At 48.8% G+C, this 21,534-nt stretch overlaps 1 long non-coding RNA gene across 2 annotated transcripts; it reads right to left on the bottom strand.

Annotated features, from left to right (window-relative positions):
• Window positions 1-6,199: 6,199 nt before the first annotated feature.
• LOC121333531 lies at window positions 6,200-17,516 on the bottom strand. Of its 2 annotated transcripts, XR_005952303.1 has the most exons (5): window positions 17,424-17,516; window positions 16,786-16,953; window positions 16,268-16,499; window positions 13,619-13,713; window positions 6,200-13,461 (listed from the first exon to the last, which is right to left on the bottom strand). It is a non-coding gene; the product is annotated as an uncharacterized LOC121333531 (long non-coding RNA). The 2 variants fall into 2 exon arrangements; XR_005952302.1 differs by having other exon boundaries at window positions 6,200-13,713.
• Window positions 17,517-21,534: the final 4,018 nt, after the last annotated feature.

Here is a 21,534-nt window from a genome sequence, read left to right as displayed (position 1 = left end):
GCTGACTTCCCCTCCCCTGCACACGAGGCGTGTTTAATGACTGCTTTGTGTTAAACAGTGAAAATGAATGCTTCCCTGATAATTGCTCTCAGGAAGGAGTAACATTACAGTCAAGGCATCCTGCAGGAACACCATGAGTCAAAGCAGAGGTAATTCCAAGACAATCTTGCTGTTAGCTGGGGTCCAAGCTGTGAGGATCCTGTGCAGCTCTGAGCAGACAGAGCCCAGTAGGCCTGCAATTTTGAGTCTGTCATCTATTATTTTCCCTTTTTTTGTACAAAGTTGTTCCTGGTCTGAACCCCAGGCCAGGCTTATTGCTTTGCCGGTGTTCTCAGGGGTAGAAATACCCTTTGGATACACAGCTTGCATCTTTAGTCTGACTTTGATCCTTCTGCTTCCATTTCCTCTGTGACAAAAGCCCAGCCTCTTTCTTTCTGACACCACTCTGCAGGGCTCAGTCCTTTCACCACCACACTGAAGAGCATTGCAATGTTTTCAATAGCTCCTCAGGAACCCAGTGAACCCAGTGCAGATGGAGATGCCCAAAATATTCCTGCATGGATGTGTTAACAGCACCCAGACCTTGTTGGGCAGTGGGATGCAGCCAGGCTGGTGCAGTACCCCTGCAGGACTGGCACATGAAATGGGCACATCTCTGCACCATGCAAGCTTCACTAATAGGTTGGACATATCAGGTAGGTGGGCTGGGCACGAAGGCTCATGAATTTAATCTTTCTTCCAAATCAGAAACTTCCTGTGCCAGGGGTTGTGTCTCACAGGCAAAAAGTGAAGCTTGTTTTCATTCTTTGCAAATACCACAATGACAGCTGGCGTTTTCAGTGGCCAGAACTGCAAAAGCACAAGCCAAGGAGTTGGAGTCCTTTGGCAGGGGGACAGAGGGTGTCATGGTGGAGGTGCACATGGACAGGAAGAGAGGCAACAGACGTGGGTTGCAAAAGGGAAATTCTGATTAGGTCCTAGAAAAAGTTCTCTCCCTGTGAGGGTGGTCACACTGTGCACCAGGCTGACCAGAGATGCTGTGTAATCTGCAGCCTTAGAGCTACTCAGGGCTCAGCTGGACAAGTCCCTGAGATGTTTGAACTATGCTGATCATGCTTTGAGCAGGGGCTGGGACCAGATGTCATCCAAAGACCTGCCAGACACACTCGAGTCAATGGTTTCGTGATGCTGTGGCCAATGCCAGCCAAGCCACAGTGACTCAAGAAGGAGCCCTGAGGATGGAGACTGAGCTAAATTCTCCTCTGCTTTATAACTCTCAAATGAGACAGTGCAGAAATCCTCTCACTCACCCTGGGGACTGCAGGGAGCTACTCTGCATCAGGGACCCTCAGGTCTGTACCTGCTCTTGCTCATCTCTAAGCTACAACTTTATTAACACAGGGTTTCTCTTCTGGCTGAGAGCTTATCCACAAGAAGCACAGCTCCAAGCAGCCATGGAACGTGCAGCTCCTGTTCAGCAGCTGACACTTCAGGGGGAAGACACAAAGCCATTGGGAGCCAGCAGCAGCAGCACTTTGTGGCACAGAGCTGTGGGAAACCCGTCTGCCTCTCTCAGCCCAAGCTGTGGAAGCGACCTGTCCCACCACACAAGGAAGCCTCTCAACTCCCAGGTCATCCTCTCTCTTGCTCCTCACTGTTTAAAGAGCTTGTGGAAAGTGGGACAACTCCAGCATGAGGGACTGGGAGTAACCCACCCCCCAAGACACAGAGGTAGACTCAGGGTGCTCCAGAGGAGGCTGGAGGTGTGAGTTTCCCTCGAGGGGTGAAGCAGTGGGATCAGCCCTCACCTGTGTCCTGCCACATCTGCAGCTGGAGGGGGACAGACACCTGCTGAGGAGCAGACAAGGGGCTCCATGCCATGCCAAAGCTACTGCTGTGTTTTACTGCCAGAAGAACAAACTGATGGGTACCTCCAAAAAGAAGGAAAAGGGGGCACAGCAGTGCCTGACACACCTTAGCAGAGAGCAAACAAGAGAGAGGGAGGTGAGCAGCATTTATGGCTGAGACCTTGGTGTTTTCACCACATCTTGCTCTATAGAGGGGGCAGATCTCTTTGACAGAGTTGCAACACTGCAATAACCTCCTGCACTCAGTAACAGAGGGAGGGACATGCCTGTGTGCTTAGAAATAAAAGTCAAGCATTAAACTAGTGAGAATGACCTATTAAAAAAATTAAAAAGGTAGATGAAAAGCAGTGATGTGAGAACACATTTTCACACGAATTGCCTGCTCTTAGGTCAGTGTATTTGCCCAGCACAGAAACAACATTGCTCACACAGCTCACGAGGAAATCTGACCAGCAGCGCAGGCTGCTTGGGTGGGGAGATATTTTTGTCCTAAGGCCCAAAAGAGGAACGAACAATACTGAGCAGGGAGCATAGGTGAAAGGCAAGCTGAAGGAAGGCAGCTCTGGGGCAGTGTGGGGAAGATGGGCCAGTTGCCCAACAGGTGAAAGCGAGACCAGAGGGAGCAGCCTGGAGAGATGGGCAGGGAGGCAGGAGCAGGAGCCAGAGGTGAAGAGAATGGCAGAAGAGATGAGGCTGTGGTGCTACCGTGAGGAAAGGAAGAGTAGGAGGAAAGCTGAGCTGAGATGTGAGTAGAGGCTGCTCAGCCCAGAGTTTTAAATATCAGGATGAAGAGCTTGACCAAACATGGACAGGAAGCAAGTGGGATGGCAGTGGAGGGAAGGGGCAGCCCCGCAGGCAGGGAGGGCACTGGCACTGCTGGGTGTTCCAGGGGACCTGCTGTGCCCAGAACAGGGTGAGGGCAGATGGAGAGGGGAAGGGAGGTGCCAGTGCAGAGCTTCCAGGGTGATGGAAGGCATCCTGACAGCCCTGAGAGGCGCTGGGCCCTGTGATGGTGGGAACAAACAGCCCCTTCAGGGACCTCGCAGTAAACAGGAAGGAGAAGATAAAGCTGCAGCCAGAGAGGCCACTTAGTTTCAAGGGAGATTTCCTCTGTCTTTGGGACACCAGGGTGTGCTTGCAGTTAAGCAACCAGTCCTGAGGGAAGCACAGCCCATGGATGGAGGGGGATCCTGCTGGGATCCTGTGCCAGGGAGTACCACGCAGAGTGATGTGGAGGTGTGTGGGTGCAGCCCCCCGTGCTGTCTATCACACTGGCACTTTCTCCATGCTCAGATCCTACTGCCACAAGCCTCCCCCATCTCAACTCCCTAGGAGTACAACCCCTGTCAGCATTTTGAGATCACACACCCCAGCCACCAAAGGAAAAGATTTCCCTGTGATGGGCTCTTCCAGGGAGCTGCCATCCCTCTGTGGTGGCAATGCCACTCACACCTTGGCATGGCTTCCTCTGCTTGCACAACCTCCCATCCCATCCCATCCCATCCCACTTTATGTGATCCCACTCTCAGGATGGGGACAGCAGCCATGAGAAGAGTTGGCAGCAATGTAAAGGAGATGAGCGAAGATGAAACAAGCAGCAGCAATGCACAGGAGATGAGAGAAGACACAAACTGGAGGTGCCCCATGGAAGTGTGAGCAGATTGGGGTGCAGCTCCTGACCCCAGGAAGCACATCTCCCTTGGGTCACATCTCCACCCTGTGAAAGCCAGGTGAGGTGTGGTGAACGATGCCACGTGGAAATGACACTTGACAAGCTTCTGAGGAGCAGTCCCACAGGGCCTTTCTTTGAGCTGCCATCCAGATTTGCTGTCTGAGCTGGCAGTGAGGGCTCTGTGGGCAGGGCAGGGGAGGCAGGGCTGCGGGTGTCTTCCTCACCCCGCGGTGTAACCCGAGCCGGGCGGGCAGGAGAAGTCCTTGTCTGGCTGCGCTGCTCTCACCCCCGCTGGCAGCAGGCTGAGATAGTGGAGGGGAAGTGTTGGTTTTCCAGCACGGATTATTTTCCTAAGGATTCCTATCCCTTGTGAGTCACTGGAGGTTTTTCCGCTGACTGCAAGGAATGAAATCCATATCACTGAGATATTCAAAAAATGTGTGCAGCGGTCAGGAATGCTGCTTTATCAGCTTTTAGGACATCGTTTGGTTATGAGACATCTTTGATTGGAGTGAAGATATAGCTAATTGCAATTTAAAGGCCACATCTTTAAGTGAAACACAATCACTTTCTCTGTCTGAAAAATCCATAGTATCCTAAAATGAAGTGCTAATTTGGTATATGTTCGGCCCTCTGGGATTTAATTAGATCCTTTTGTCCAGGAGAAGCATTTGAAGCTAGGTTTCAGTGCTGGATGGCCACAATCCCACCCTGGGTTCTGGACATGGAGGAGCTTTGCCCTTTCCCAGAGCTCACAGTGGGATAACATCAGCCCCAGCACCGTGGGCAGCACGGTTTGGCAGGACAGTCCCTTCCTCCCAACTTCCCAGGTGTCAGCAGTGGAGTCCTTCCATCCCACACTGCCAGAGTGGCAGGTCAAGATACTCTCAAACAAACAGACACCAAGTCAAAGCAAAGTTCAGGGTTTTACAGACCAGTGGTGTCCATGCAGCTGAAGAAATTCTCTGGGCGCTTACTGCACAGCTTTGAAATAGCCAGTCTGGGGGAAAGGAATGCATTTACCTACAAATACCCATTTTCCTGCAAAGAGAGTGCTTTGTCAGGGCTTTCTTGGAAAGGGCCTTCCAGCCAGCTCATCCCAACCATCACATGGGAAGGATTTCCAAAACACTAATGTGCAGCAAGATGGAGAATCCCAGAGAAGGTCAAACCCCTGTTTAACTTCCATTAATGTCACTCCAGCAGTCCCTTTTGATAGTACTGAATAGCAAAGGGAAAAAGAGAAAGGCAAAAACAATCTCAAAAGCTTTTAAAAAACACCGTATTCCTAAAGAAGATGACATTTGCTTTAGAGTGGCTTTAATGGGAAAGAAAAGGGTGAAAGAACAAAGATTCCCAAATCACAGGCTGGGCCTGAGGACGACTGAGATGTCATTCAGTGTTTATTGGACACTGATACCGAGTGCCTTAGCACTGCTGATGGGGGCACAAGAGAGGGTCAGTGGGGAGCAGGGGTGGGTGGGAGATGTCCTCTGGTCCCCCTGCACTCCAGGAATAGCACAGGGTAAGCAGACAGAAAATTGGGACCTGCATTGCATGGCAAATCAAAATCTTGGAGACAAAGGCCATAAGATTCTGTCCAGAAGGAAGAGAAGCAGCAGCCACAAGCTCAGAGAGACCACAACTGCTTTCTGCAATGCATAAATGTCATCTGGTGCTTAAAATACTCGATCAGCCTTGTCCAGCCAGCCTGGCTCTGGCAATAAACACACTGTTCTGCTTTTTAATGTGTTTCCCTCAAACGATGCTCTAGCAACCAACTGTGTTCAAAAAAGCCCAGCAGTTGCAGTTCAAGATTTATTTTAACTTTGCAGAAAAACAAAACCTCAGAATCAAAACAAAAAGAGACAGAAGGGACTGTGGGAAACTTTTTCCTAGATAAACGTGAAGTTAGATTATTTTGCTCTTTCCAGCCTGCCAGGGCTGCCAGGGTGCCACCAGGAGAGGACGGAGGATGTGTGGTCTAATGACTAACAGGGCCAGAGGAGCCTGAGCCCAGACATTACCAACAAGCAGAAGCACCTCAGGCAAATCGCTAATTGCCTGTGACTTATTCCCATTTACCCGGGGGGCAGCAGCTCACTCCCGGGAATGCGGTGAGCATTTAATCAATTAGGGCTTGATTGCTGCTTTGAAATCCTGGCTTCCAAAACACGCGGGGTAATTGCAGAAAGTCCTTTATTACTCCCAGCAGCGGGACCACGCCGTGTTTGCTCAGATGGATCAGACCCTCCCCAAGCCTGGCTGGTCCCCCTGCCCCTCGGGGTAACTTGCTGAGGTGGTGGATCATGGCTAGGACAGATGGCTGTGCTGCCCATCAGTGTCTGGAGCTGGCTGTGAACCCCCCCAGATGGAGCTGCGAGAGGTGGATCACAGGCAAACTGAGCACTGGCAGTCATTACCCTGATGGGACAGGACAGCCCATGGATTTGTCACTGCATCCCTGAGGGGTGGCACTGGGAGGAAGCTGGGGACATGGCTGTGCTCCTGGGAGGAAGGAAGGGGCTTGCCTTGGAAATGGAGAGATGGAGATGATGGAGATGATGGAGATGAAATGGAGATGGAGATGAGAGGGAGATGATGGAGATGGAGATGAAATGGAGATTGGAGATGAGATGGAGATGAAATGGAGATTGGAGATGGAGATGGAGATGAGATGGAGATGAAATGGAGCAGGCTGACAATGACCAATGGGAAGGTCAGTGCCCTTTAACTAAAGCCTGTCTCCACTCTGCAGACAATTACTGCCAAAACTCATCGGGATGAAGAGCCAGAGGCAGACAGGGAGCTGCCCTGTGCCTCTAGCAGCACCCATCCCCTCAGCTCCCCACTGGGGGGAGCAGGACCACCCTCAGGGACCCTGGCTGCTATCCCAGGCCCAGAGGAGTGACACCATGCCCCCTGCACAGGACACAGTGCAGCCAGCACGCAGCTGTGGGGCTGGAATGGGGTCGTCCGTCAGCTGTGTGGAAGGAAGCCAAGGGAAATTTTTTAGGCGTCTAAGACGAGAAGGAAGTTAACTTTCTTTACTAGATAAGGCATTTTCCATCTAAATAAGACATTTCAACATGTCCCATTCCCAGACAAGCCTTTCTAGGAGTCCTTACCAAAACAAAGTGTCAGAAGCCATTGGTTTGAGCCCCTCTTGTCTCTGTTTTGACCCCTCCTGGCCTCACTTCTCTCTTTGACTTTTTTCAAGGAAGAAAAAAAGAATGTTGAAGTTGGAAGGCTGCCAGCAGGACTGAAATGTCATTTCCAAGCAGACTTGGTGGCCACACCAAACCCTGCAGGGCCCTAGTGCAGGGGAGGGTGTGACCTGTGGGGACAGTCCTGTGGCACCACGGGGCTTGGTGGCTGCAGCCACCACCGGGCTCTGTGGGGACTGAGGGACTCTTGGAGGTGACACCACGTGAGGTGGCTTTTCTACCCACCCACAGAGCCAGGGGAGTTGTAGTAGGGGGACTAGTAGTGCTGTGGGGCCACCCTCCTCTTCCATTGGGGGCTGCTGACTCTTGAGGTGTTGGAAGAGAGTTGCTGGCTGCAGAGTCTCCAGATCCTGTTTCCCCTCTAGTTTTGAGCCATTTGCTGTTGAAATCAGTGACCTTGGCTATGGTTTCCCTTCTCCTGTGTGACTGTCACCCACCTCCAAAGCTGGCACCCAGGTGCCTGATCTGCCCGGGGCAGTGTCACTTTGGAAAGTGCCCAAGGAGGAGGACCTCTCTATCTACTACAAGATGTCCTACATGACATTTTGCCATGGCCCACTGTGTCCAGAGGACACAGCCAGGTTCAGAGCTCGTGCAGGTGACTCAGACACATAACCCCTGTGGCTGAAGCTCTCACTGTGCTCTGCATGGAAGCGAGGAGCCAGTGACAGAAGGTGACAGAAGGTGACAGAAGGTGACAGAAGGTGACAGAAATCTCCAGGCCTGACAGCATCCACACTTCACCACCCACGGCTGGGGTCAGTGTAAATCCACCTTCCCCAGGAAGCTGTTGAGCCAGGAAAGTGGCTCTCCCCTGAGTGCAGGGACAAAGCCTGGCTCCTTGCAGACAAGGTGAGGAGATGTGGTAGAGCTCTGGTGAAGCTAACACCCTGATGCTGCTGGAGGTTTTATGGCAGTGACACCTCTCATGCTGACAGAGGTGCCAAAACCGTGTGTGTGCCTTTGAAACGCCATAAATTCCATTCTCCACCTTTGCTGGGCAAGATGTGTGAGCACAACAACTTCCTCTGCTGCAGTGCTGTGTTTGTGCCAACCCTTGCTCCTGCTGACATTTGCCAAAAACCTTGTGAGACAACCCTGGAGCTTGGCCATGGCAGGGCAAGTCCTTGGTGGCTCCATGCCCTCAGCCTGTGCCAGTGCAGGGGCAGGGAGAAGATGCTCCAGGTCTTGTGGAGAGCTGCTGCAGCTCTCTGAGAAGCATAGAGCAGGGAAAAGCCACTGATTCATGTTTCCTAATGAATGGCATTGCCACACAAATGAAAAAAGGGGAAGTGGAACTATGCAGAGGCTGTCTCAATACCTCCTCCCTACCTTTCCTCTTCCCCCACTTGCTCTAGCTCATCCTAGGTTCCATCTGTTGGAATTCACTTATTTCTCCCTCTTTCCAGGCTGTTTGTCATGGTGGATGTTTTAGGATGGGTTTCACTCTCTGTTAGCTTTAGCAATGATTCCCTAAGGTTCAGAAGTACTTCCTTCAGCATCACTCTTTATTCCAGCAGCCAAACCAGGACCCTTTTACAGCCAGGATCAGCACCAGGACCTGTCAGAGGGAATCCCTGCTGTGACCATTTTGTGCCATTCCCTCTCCTTCAAGAGACCCATGTCTTGCCAGAGCCCAGCATCCTGCCCTTGGGGTGCCTCACTGATACCTCTGCTGCACTGTCCAGTGGGGAGACACAGCTCTGGTGTAAGGGTGGAGGTATCTGGATTGCTCGGGGGTTGGAACAATTCCATAGGTGCTGTCCCACACCTCTTCCCTCTGAGATCTGCCCAGGCCACCCTGGAGAGTGTCCCTCAGCTTTTTGTCCGTGCTCGTGCACTCTGGGATGTTCTCCAGGCTACAGTGAGACTGAGCTGAAACACCTTTAAAAGCCTTTGAGGGGTGTCACCCTACAGCAGAATCACAGTCTGTGGGGGTGAGGGAGCCCAACTCCTGGCTTGCTATCCTCCTGTGTACAGAGCAGACAACGGAGATTCAAAAAAGTGGTGATGACAAACCCCAAGGCAGTGAAGGATGTTGTTTTCCATTGGGAAAGGTGCTGCCAGACTGCTAACAAGGGAAGAGGACATTTGCCACCCACAGCACACCACCCATGGGGCTGCCACCCCATGCTGTGGGTGTCCTCTCCCAGCTGGCACTGAAAGCCACGTCCTGCCCCCTTGGATAACACTCCTGGGATGGGCCAAGCTCCACTGTGATCCCACCTGGAGATACCGAGGGGAGGAGCCCACAGCCTCGCTGGGAAGAGATTGTGTTCCCACAGTGCCCAAGCCAGCAGCATGCAGCCACTCCTCAGGGAACATTAATAATTTAGGAATAAACTGGAGACTCTATTGTGTTCTGAGCAGGCTGTTGTGTTCACTTCCATGACAATGTCTGAGCCCCTTCCGGCAATGCACTCGCCTGTCTGATGGATGTTTGGCACATGCTCTGTCCCCAAAAAGAGGAGGGACAGCCTGCACAATTGCTTGGGCAGCAGGAGACACTTGTTTGGGTGCTGGGCACCTGTCTCAGATAATGAGATAGTCATGAAACAGACCTTCAGAGCAAGGTCTAAACCCAAAGTAACCCTGAACAGCAGGGACTCATGATCCACTGAAAGCTTAGAAACACAAGCCCTTGAAGAAAGAAGGATTGTCAATTAATTTGGAATCTCTCTGCAATCTGAGATTTGTTGAATCCACTGGGATCAATTTCTCTTCTTCAGTTTTCCTCAGTGATTCCTGGAACTGGTCTGGGATAGCTTTTTCTGGACAGGCCTGTGTGCCAGCACCCCTGTCCCACAGTGCACATGTGACTCAATTCTTCAGTTTTGGTTGAAGTGCCCAGGAGCAGACACTGTGCTCGAAGTTCACAGCTGTCACTAACACCAAATAGATTTTCTGTGAAAACTAAGAGTGTGGTGAAAATGTTGATGGTCATCTCATGTTGCAGGCAAAGGGGTAATAACACACAGCACAGTTCAGGAGCAAGACCCAGGCTGTGAACACATGAACACACAGGGGTTGAGAGGGAGATATCCTTACCTTCCTGTCAGCTGAACTGAGGGGCTGCAACTCCTACGAGAAGCATTTAACAAGGAAGGAAAGAGTGATTGAAATTCAATTCAGTCTGCGTTCAGCACCTTTCATGAAACCAGCACATTGAGAGATCTCTTCTGAGAAGGCTTGGGATGGGATGACCCGAAGCTGGCTGGTTTACAGGAATACACAGCACATGGCACAGTCTCTCCATGAGCTGGATGAGGGGAACAGCTTAGTCACTGTGAGGGGAACCATTCATGGGGAGATGAAACCTTCACCTCCTGTTGCAACAGAGGAGTTGTTGTTTCTGACTTGCCCACCACTTATGTCACCGCTTGTGCGTGGCAGGCAGCTCTCCCCCACTTCCCACCAAACTCTCAGTGCCACTGAGTCACAGCGTTGATGTCCCTGCGGGGAGGTGCCCAAAAAATGAATATCTCATGGGGAACATTGCAAATACCTTGGCTGAGCAGCTGCTGCAGTGCAGGGGAGAACACGTTCATGGGGGATGATATCTGGGGAGCGCTGCAGCCTCTTACTGAAACTGCAGCTCCTCATAAGAAGCAGAAAAGTTCTCCAAAGGCTTGACTCAGTGGCTGTGAGGCAAATGCCTTTCATCAGAGGGCAGCTGAAAATTCTCCCAAGATCAAAGAAGACTCATGTGTGTTTTTATTCAGGGGCTAGGGGTCTGGGGTTAGATTCACAGAGGGGTTAAGGTGTTCCTTCTGTGCAGGAGCTAAGGGTGGGGCCATCCTGGCAAAGTCTTGCTGGCAGCAGCACCCTCATATCCAAGCTTTTGAGAATGAAGGCCTGAGAGTGAAGGGATTTAAACCATCGTTTGCCACCCGGTGTGACTGGGCCGCGGCACACGGCGGGTCGGAAGAGATGATCTCACTCCCTCCTGCTGGAGCTGTTCTGCTTGACATAGATAAATTAAGTATTGATGCAAGTATTGATTACTGTTGTGCTACGTATTGGAAAACTTAACCTCATCCTTTCATGGACGTTTTTCCATCTCACTATAATTAGGTGCCCAGGAGGATACTCTTCCCACTGAGGGGTGAGGGTGGGTTTTCACTGTGTCCTGTGGGTCCAGCCCAGTGCTGGTGGGCACACAGGAGGAGAAGGCCCCATTGCCTCTGAGCATGGGACAGCACTGCCAGGACAAGCTGTGGCTGGCAGTGACAGCAGTGCCACCAGCAGAGCCCACTCCTGAGGGCTGCAGCTGCTGACTTGTGTTTAGGGGCTCTGTTTGAAGAAATAAGTGAGTGGCTGGAACTGGGAGGGCCTCAAGGAGGATATTTCTAAGGAAAAGATGTGGTCTGCAGGCACCTTTTGAAAACACCTTAATGCTCTTGCATTTCGGAAGCTGTTCATGGGCAGGATGCAAAGCAAGTGCAGCCAAAGAGTCCTACAAATACTGAAATTCCAGAACCAGAGAAGAACAAAACTGTTCTTCCCACTCAGGTTTGACCTATGTCATTTTCAGATTTTGCACCAATACACAAGGGTAATACAAGTCTTACAACAGAAACATTTTCAGTAGAAAATGAGTAGTTTCAGTTAAAGTAACATAGAAATACAATGGTTTCATGTCTATGAGGCAAAGTTAAAAGCAGAAGTATTTTCAGTAGAAATAGCTGATGGATCTCATGAGCAGAAGTAGATATCCAATGAGAATGCTGTCAAGGTACACCTGTGTTGGAGATGAATCTGCCTGGGCCACTCCCAAAGCATAACAACAAAGTGCCCTGTGCTTCTGACCTGGGGCCATTGATAATCTCTGGGCTTTTTGAGATAAATCACGGGGCTGTGTCCCAGTGCTATTCATTGGCACAGGGTGCATTGCTTCAGAAATAGGAAGGGAAGAATACGTCAGACAAGAACTGTCCCATGTTATTCACAAACAGAGAAAACAAAACTTAAATAGGACAGGTTTTTGTAACATCATGTAAGCTAAAGCTCATCTGTCTGTCAATAAAGTCATCTCTGAGTACTGCTGGCCCCAAGGGAGCCAGACCAAACATTTTACGGTTTATCAGCCTCTCTGTAGGGTGAATATTTGCACATGGTAGAGCTTTTTTATTCCCTTTTTTTTTTAACCTTTCCCGAAATCAACCGAGAAGTGCATGATTTCTCACTGAAAACGTCACTGGTTTCTGCAACTGTGCCAGAATCAATGGACTCCAGCAAGGCCTTTGATGTGGAGATGTATTAGTGAAGCAAACTCACCGCAGTCTGGTTTTAATGCTTTCGGTGTGTGCGCTCTCACAGGGGAAGAGTGGAGAGAGGGAGATGAAACAAGAACACAAAATGCATTTTACATGACACCTTATCCCACCCAGAAGCAGAGAAGCACTTAAAGCTCACAGTTCCTCTGTGGATGGTGCTCCTGTCAACAGCTTAAAGCAACATTGCCTAAAGTGGCATTTATCTTTGGGGCTCTCTATCAGATTCCTTCCTGATTTTGCTACAAGCGCCTTCCTCGCTGTTTATGCCATACATGGTTAAAGAGAATCTTTGCTGCTTCTCCACAGGTTATAGCGAGGTCAGGACTGAGCACTGAACATCCTTTTGTGTCCTAAATATTGGACACTTAATCCCAAAGGCTCTGTCCCAGAGGTGGAAATGCACCTACAAGGATACTTTCTCTCCAGTCTGCCTGTCAGGTTACCCCTGAGCACAAAGCTCAGCAGCCACATGGGATGTGAGACAGTTTCCTCCTCCTTGAGGTTTAGGTTCAAAGCTTGATGAGAAGGGATTTATCCTTGTGCTGACTTAGCTCAGGGAGTTCTGAGACACACTAAAAAAACAGATCCTGGGGTGGTGGTCCCAGCTGTGAACAGGAGCCACACAAGGTGCTACTGTCAACTCACAGCCCATGCAGCTCAAATTCCCTGAACTGTACAGGTTTGTCTTATTTCCTGGAAATTTTGAGAACAATCCCTCAGTCCTTACACATGATTGATATGCAGTGCATTAAAATCAGAAGGCAAATCTCTGCTGCCTTAAGCTCATCACTTGGTGAGTGTTGGCTTACCTGAGGTGGCAGAGGGAGGTGTTCAGTAATTTATTTGCTCCTGCTCATCTGACAAAAATTAGAGCCTTGGTGAGCACCATCAACCATTTCATTACAGGTATTTCCTCTAGGTTGCTCCAAGCCCCATCCAACCTGGCCTCAAACAATTCCATGGATGGGGTATCCACAAATTTTCAAGGAAACCTGTTCCAGTGCCTCACCATCCTCACAGTAAAATTTTCTTCCCAATATCTCATCTAACACTACTCTCTTTTAGCTTAAAGTGATTGTTCCTCAGTCCTATCACTACAAGCCCTTTTAAACTGTCCCTCTCCAGTTCTCTTGTAGCCCCTTTAGGCACTGCAAGGCTGCAATTAGAGCATTCCAAAGTCTTCTCTTTTCCTGGCTTAACAACCCCAACTCTCTCAGTCTTCCTCGCAGGAAAGCTCCTCCATCCCTCTGATCATCTTCATGTTCCTCTGCTGGGCTTGCTCCAACAGGTCACTGTCCTTCTTGTGCTCAGGACCCAGAGCTGGGTGCAGGTGGGGTCTCCTGAGAGCAGAAGTGCAGAAATTAGAGTTATGATCCTCCAGTTGAGGAGACAGAGGAATAACCCGTGTTGAAAATGACCTGAAGAAAGAAATTAAGAGAAAAGAAAACACTGTGCATGGTTGAAAGCCTGCTTGTTCCTCAGCTCTCAGCTTCTCCACCTCCTTGAGGGACCATGAGAGCTTGATTGATTCCTCCAACTGCAGTTAAAGAGGTGGCCAAGGAAAATTGTAAATACCCCTTACTCCAGCTGGTGAGCAGTCGTGGTTTGCACCTCATGAAGTTCAGGACTCTGACAAACCGAGGCTCCTTTGGTGTTTATGGCACAAACAGCTGTTTGAGAAAAGAAACATGTCTGCGTGAGTCTGTCATAAAAGTCATACCTAAATTTTTGGGAATTTCTGGCAATAGAATCCCTTCTGTTCCACAGCTGTCTGTGCTGGGCTGAGTGCAAACTTACACCCCTCTATTCCATACAGATGTCCATAAATGTGATAGAGAAGGCAAAATTAATGCCAGGATAACTGAATTAACTTCAATTAAGCCACTTCTTATTTTCACCTGTGCACCCAGGAGAAAAATCATGACCTAAACAATCTATCTTATCATGTCATGGCTTTGTAACACTGGAGAAGATTAATAAGCAGTAAAGCAGAGACAAAGCCTGTGAACAACTTAATGGATAAATGGTTACTTTCTGGGCTGGTTATAGTGGTGTAAGTCAAGAGAGGCAGCATTACCACTGGTGGCACATCTCCAGTGCTGATCTGACACACATTTTGTATTTTCTTCAAGGCAAGAATGAACAAAGAGTGGCTCAAACAAAGAGTGTTTGGCCAAACAGCAAATGAGCTCAGACATCCCTGCTCCATGCCCAGTTGCAGAGGATAACATTTCCTACAATTCCAGTTATTCACCCCTGTGCAGGAGGCTCCAAAATAGAATAGAATCACAGAATCATTAAGGCTGGAAAAGACCTCCGAGATGAGTCCAACCTTTGATCAATCACCACCTTTTCAACTAAACCGTAGCACTAAGTGCCACATCAGTCATTTCTTGGACACTTCCAGGAATAAATCTTGTAAGAGCCATTGAAATCTGTCAGTGGGTAGTTAACAGGCACTAACAACACGGGATGACTTATTTTGCGTTTAACAATTAGCTATTAATCCACACATGTCTTGGGGAGAAATAGCAGCCTTTCTGCTACGTGAGCCATCTCACAGGGATTTTCACAGCCCTTTGAAACATCTCTGTGCACGTTGGTGGGTGTTTAATTGTGCAGAGTGGGATGCACAGTGAGACACGTCTTCACTGAGCACAGGGTCACTTCTGAAGGGGCTGCCTTTTTTTAATCGTTCCCTGACCACAGGAGATGTTTAAGGGCTGTGAGAACTTCCTCTGCTACTCATGTGCCTAGCAAGGACACACTTCTGAAATAACAACTGCAGGGGAGAATTGCCCCTGCCAACAGCTTTATCCCACCAACACTCCTTCCCCCTGCCCCACTGGGGCACTTTTTGGTAACTGATTTTGCTGCTTCATCCTCCAGAAAAGCCAAGGCAGTGTTTTACTGCAAAGCCCTGTGGGTGCACGAGTGCATGAGCAGAGCTGAAGGGGCTTTTATCTGATGGGAACTCAGAGTAGGATGGATAAAAAAGCTGCTCATCCACATGTAGCTCGAGGCTTGTTAGGAAGGAGAGCAGTGAGAATCAGTAAAGAGAACAGAATGCACATGTCCATGCTCCCTGGAAATCCCCTGGCTGACAGGACAGCCTGCCTAGGGAAGAGTTAAAAGCAGAGCCCTGGAAAGTTTGGCCAGATGACTTCCTGATGGAGTTTATACAAGTATAGTGTGCGCAAGGACGTATGTGCCTACGTGCCACTTCTCCCGGAGCAGCCCTAGCCGAGCAGAGGGAGGAAAAAAATAATAAAAACATCACAGATGGGTCCAGGCTGAAAACAACCATCTGATGAATGTGCAGGGTCATCACGCTCCTCTCATTACAAACCTGCCACACAAATCCATGTGATGCCTCCTCTGCTGTGTATCCCCCTTGCCACTGAACGAGAGGGCAGGGGCAGGGGTGAGGCAGGGCAGGGAGGAGACAGAAGAGGACATTAGCAGGAGGAATTCACAGGATCCCAAAGCAGCTCGTTCAGCTCTCAGGACATTCCCGGCAGCCAGGGAAGTGATGCAGTCGTGTGCAGTCACTGGAATGCCAGGGCAGTGCAGGGGAGATGCAGAGCTGATGCCAGGGAGATTCCAGGGAGGCACTGGCACGGTGCCACAGTGATGTTTGCAGGCAGGAGGTGTGATGGAATGCAGCTCCATACCTACACACGTTTGTCTCACAAGACCTATCCTGGATAGAGATATCAGTGAAATACTAACACAAGCTTGTTGGCATAGATTGTACAAACCTGGGCGGGACTTTGGTACACAAACTTTCCCCTGCCCCTGTGGTGTCTAAATCTAAAACCCTCAGGGTTACCTTAATACACTCACATGCATGTCCTGCTGTGGAGCTGTGACTCCAGAGCTGCTAATCCTGAAGGGAATGGGCTTGCTTATGTGCAGGAGCTGCTTAATTCCCACTGCTGTGTGCTGAGCGGGAGCTCTCTCTGGCCTCCCAAAAGAAAGAAGTGGGGACAAATCAAGGATTCTACAGAGCAGCCTGCTTGATCTTCTGTAAGCAGATCAGTAAGAAGGCAAACTGCGTATTATTCTCATTTAGCAGTAAATCAACCTTCCTCTCAATTACAGAGCACATTTGCCTCCTCCTGTTCCTTCAGAGAAGGGTGACAGGGCACCGTGTAGGAAAGGATTAAGCAGCACTCCCTTTAGGGTTGCTTAGTCAGTGAACCCGTGCTTCTCATTACATACCTCCAACCTGCTGTCATTTGATAATCTTGTGGAAGGGTTTGCAAGTTTGTGCTGCCTCAGAAATTTCTGCTTCTTCACTGCAGCTGCACTCAGAGGGGATTCTCTGAGCACAGCATGACCACAGCTAATTGCATCAGGAGGTCAGGAGGAAGGTCTGCTAAGCTGCTCCTGGTACAAACCCCACCTGAATTCTCAGAGCCCAGCCAGGTTGCTTACAGAGCCATCATTAGCACTGAAAAGTAAAAAGCTGCAGATAGAATTTGCACAAGGTAGAGCAGAAATAAATTTTAAAAAAACAAGCAAGTTTTCTTCCCAATAGTTGAGCTGACTTTGGAAAGCAAGATATACAAATATTAGAAATTGCCATATTTATAGAATGGGCATTTTATTAATTGATTTCTTTTAGGTCAAAATACTAACACTAAATACTATCATTTGACCACAGAGATTCCAAAAGTCATGTTATTTTATTTATCTGGTTCCTTTTTGTTTTATTTGTATTAAGTCAAAAAACTTACCTTTGACTAGAGCAACAACAGATCCTAAACTCTTGAGTGCAGTACTCTGGATGGTAGTTTTGAATTTTGACTTGCTCTGTTGATTTCCTGGGTACTCCCATCTTTACATTTCTATCAAAGACCTCTGTCATTTCCATCTCATTTCTCTACTCCCCAAAGCAAAACAACCTGTTGTGTGAAAACAAACAAGTCAGATAGGGAAATTAGGAGAAATATATTTTACATTTTGCAGCCTTCCAGTACCCACAGGGAGCCTACAGATAAAGGGATGGTTTTGACATGGGCATGGGGGAATGGCTTCAAACTGAGACTATATTTAGATTCAATATTAGGAAGAAATTATTTACTGTGAGGGTAGTAAGGCACTGGGAAAGGTTGCCCTGGAAGTTGTGGATGCCCCATCCCTGGCAGTGCCCAAGACCAGGTGGGACAGGGCTTGGAGCAGCCTGAGATAGTGGTAGGTGTCCCTGCCCATGGCAGGGGGTTGGAACTGGATGATATTTAAAATCCATTCCATTCCAAACCATTCCACGATTCTGTGATTCTTCTCTGCTTTTTTGCACTGGTAGCAAGAAGCCTGCAAAGGATGAGGTCAGGGAGTGCAGTGGCAGTGGCAGAGTCAGAGCTTTATTTTCTACCTCTTTGCATTTCACCCTCCCTACAGATTAGCAGGGGCTCAAGCCTGCCTGAGTAGTATCAGGATGAAGCCAGATAGTGGAAAAGAAGTGATTTCATCTCAGCACAAGCATTTCACACTGGATTGTCTCCCACTTGAGCTGACGTGTTAAACAGAGCTGTTTACCAGCCTGTGGTAAACTCCATTTACCCTGGGTACACAGCCTGCGTTGCTCTGCAGCCAGGAATGTCCCTGCTCCTGGGTGGTTGCCTGAACCCAACCTGAGAGCACAGAGCAGGGTTCAGACTCCCTACCTGAGCAACAGACATGTGATGCCAGCCACTACAGAAGTGCCCCTGTTTGGGTGGGAGGGAAGGCAGCATGAAACCGTGTGGGGATTCATACCAGATTTATTCCAAAACCAAAGAATCAAACCCATCTTTCCTGAGAAACAAGTTCCCTTCTCAAAAAAAAAGAAGAGTAATTTAAGGTCAAATACTTTCACTTTAAGCAACATTAAGTGAAGAATGGCAAAATTTGGTTGGCATCCTGTGCGGTTTACCAGCAGTGCCTGGATTTGGATTTGGGGGAGGGCTGCAACGTCACAACACTGCCTAGCAGCTGAGTGACATCAGGTCACACTACGTGGGAGAATGCCGCACAGAAAAGGTCATTCCCTGGGCTCCAACCCAGCCTGTCCTACTTGGAAAGAGGGTTCTGTACTGGGCATTGGTTTGTTCTGGAAAATGCCTTCTCAGGCTCAGCTTCTGTCACCTGAGCCCCGAACAGTGGCTGATGCCAGGCAGGGAAGCTCTGGGCATGCACAGGTCCTAGGGAAAAACAGAGATGTCTAAAGGAAGTGGTCATTTCTTAGGAACAGAAGAGGAACGGGTCACTCTGGGGCTGGCCAGCCAGTACAGGGTGTTTCACAAACACATGAACTGAAGTGGCTGCTCAGAGTTGCCAAGAAATGAGCTCGACCCTCTTAGCACAGCCACAGCCTCTTGCCGGACAACTTCTCCCTCTTTTTCTTATTTTTGGAGTCTTTTCTGAGTTGCTGCAAGCTAAACACAGATCCTCAGGGGCTGGCAGATATCATCACTGTCTAGCATTGCCCCCATGGATGTAACCTGCCATTTCTGTGTCCTCCCACCAGTACAAATTGCTGTGGTTACCTTGTAATAAAGCAGGTGCCAGCTCTCCACGAGACAGCTCCTTGTCCCTTGCCCATCCATGATCCCCTTTGCAGCAACAGCAGTGAAGCTGCTTTGTGCTCAGCCCCACAAAGTCCTGAGCGGTTGTGCCAATGTGGTCCCCAAAGCGTGGCAGTGGGGCATGTGCCAGCCTTGCCAACCCAGAGCAGTCTCACACAGCCTTCAAGTGAAAACCAACCTCCTTAACAGGAACTGTACTTGATTTTACAGGAGATATCCAGGAGCCCTCTGGCACCCTGTTTTTAATAAAAACAGTTGTGATAGCAACTTGGTATGCCTTGAAAACCTGCACAGGCACCCACTAATGTATATGTTAATAGTCACTGGGAGCAGAGCTGGTGTTCCTGGTGGTGCTGCACTGTGCCTTGCTCTCCCTTCCATTGGTACCCAGAAGCATGTGTTTTGAGTCTCAGAGGGATTCTGCCCTGCCTAATTTGTTATTTTTGTGCAACCAGAGTCTTATTAAGGGATTGCATCCAAGCCAGGCTCTGGCTTATCTCCACTCAGTGAAATGCCTACCAGTTTGGCTGCTTGTAGACCTGATGGTCCCGCTGTTGTGGCAGGTTGAAAAGGGAAGCACATCCTAAATTCCTCTAGTTCTGGGGCATAACTGAGATTTTGTGGCCAGCAGTGTGGTCTGGTACATCCAAGGAGTGGTTTGGTTCAGTGCTTAAGATGTAACATTCAAAGCCTGGTTTAGGGCATGTTAAGGAAATGCAGCTACCAAACTTCTGCCACTGCCCATCTTTAAAAATGCCATGTGACTTGCTCCCCACACAAGGTGCAAGACAAGCATCTGCACCTGTTAGTGAGGCAGAGAGGGAGGGCACTTGGGCTTCTCACAAGGATGCATTTCTCACCCATTTGGCACCCATGAAAAGGGTGATGTTCTCTCAGGGTGCCAGGCTCAGTGACCAAGACATCAAGAAAACATATTGTCAAGTGTTGGGATCCTAAAATGAGCTATCAGCTCAATATGGGCCATGCAGTCTAGCACCTGCTTTCACACACAAGCACCTTCCATGTCCCCTTCCATCCCAGCAGAGCACCTTCATCCCAGCAGCCCAAATATGCCTGCCTTCCTTCCCCACACAGGCATTCAGTTTGGGATACTTGGCTCAAATCTTAGGCTGCTGGAGCTGGGCCGCAGGCAAATCCCACCTCTACTGAATTCTGTGGAAGTTTTACCTTTCATTTCAATGGGGGAGTTAATTTTGCCCTGTGTGGTGAAAATTTGTTTCTTGGCTGTGACCTTGCAGAACATCAGGCAGAGCCCACCTCCATTCTCATCCCCATCCTGCTCTGACAAGCAGGCATTCTCATACCTCAGTTTCCCCCTCTGCACCTAAAAGGAAACCCAAGCTGAAAATGCACCTTCTCTTTCCTTATGAAGTTCTTTGATACAGAGATCTAAAATACAGCACAAGATCCAACAGTGACCTTCACTTTCCTTTACCATGTCAGACCCATTTAGTGGCTATTTATGGCAATATGGTCATTAGCACTACAAGAACAAATTCAGCACAAAGTAAGCTTTAAACCACAGATTTGGGGTGTGCCAGGCTGTCAGAACACCATTGTACACTACTTTCCTCCTTGTCCTATCAAAAGACAAAAGCTGCATTTGATGATTGAAGACACAGAAACCAGAATAGCAACAGGAGCTCCTCCTGCAGAAAAGAGATTCCGCATTTCCTAAACCCCACATCCTTCCTTTCCTCCATACTACTTGGTCTCCTTGGAACTCTGCACAAAGGGATCAGAGCAGGACTTCTCCCCCAGCTTTCTGTCCTCCTCTTGCAGCTCCTCAAGCAGACCTGGGCTAAGCTACTCCAGCAGTGTCAGAAGAGCTTCTGATGTGCACATTTTTTTGCTGCTTTGTTTTCAGAAAAACAAGTGATCAGGCAGATGAAGTGAGATGTGGACAGCCTCTTTGTCAGGCAGGGAACTGCTGCCACATGCTGGCATCCCATTATGTACAAGTGAAAAGGTTTTTTCTTCTGTGTTTCTTCCCATGGAAGATTTCAAGGGTGAAAACTCACTGGAAGAAGGTGAAGCATCTCCTCTTGAATTAGGAGAGACTTTTCATTTATGATTTCAGGTTCTCTCATAGCTCTCTTAACACCCATGGACCTTACTATTGCACATTTCCTTTTCTCTCTGGCTCTCTTCCTGCAGCAGAGCTGCTCAGTTCTGACCCTAGAGCCAGAGGAATATCAGGTGCCTTTGCCTCACTGGAACTCACAGACAGTGACAACACCTGAGTTAACAGATCTTTCATGACTTTCCTTCTGAACTAAAATCAGGCTGGAATGGGATATTTATGTTCAGATGTGGATAACAGTGAGATTGTCTTACAGAGAAAAAGAACCTAAGAATCTTATTGTGAAAACATAGCATCCTGATGGGCTTAGTTTTAATGAAAACAGTTGTGATAGCAACTTGGTATGCCTTGAAAACCTGCACAGGCACCCACTAATGTATGTATGAATAGTCACTACCTCCTTTCTTGCCTTTCATTCCATTTAAATTCAAAATGCCCATCTGGCCTATGATGCCAACAAATAGCAAAGTAACTTGAGTCTTGATCATCCTGGGGATGTACTCACAACTCTGTGTAAATACCTCTGTGTAAGGCACAGGTTTAGTGATATTTCCCAGCTTGAATATGATGGAAGTGGGCATCCATACCTTTCTCAAAGAGGCAGTATGTTGAGCAAGTGGATGCAGCAACAAGGGAAATATAAAACTGCAGAATAAGACCAGGACTCACAAACTGAGCACTTTATGAGGTGTCACATCTGTGGATGCTTGAAGAATGCTGTGCAGTCTCTTTTGCTGTCCATATTTCTTGTGTAACAAGAGGCTTAGAGATATTTTATGGTTGACATAGATAAGCTGTAATGAGGGGATTCATTC

Source organism: Onychostruthus taczanowskii, unplaced genomic scaffold, assembly GCF_017590055.1.
Source record: "Onychostruthus taczanowskii isolate IOZ18803 unplaced genomic scaffold, ASM1759005v1 scaffold17, whole genome shotgun sequence".
In the NCBI taxonomy this organism is placed as follows: Eukaryota; Metazoa; Chordata; class Aves; order Passeriformes; family Passeridae; genus Onychostruthus; species Onychostruthus taczanowskii.
This window is presented reverse-complemented; position numbering and strand designations above follow the sequence as displayed.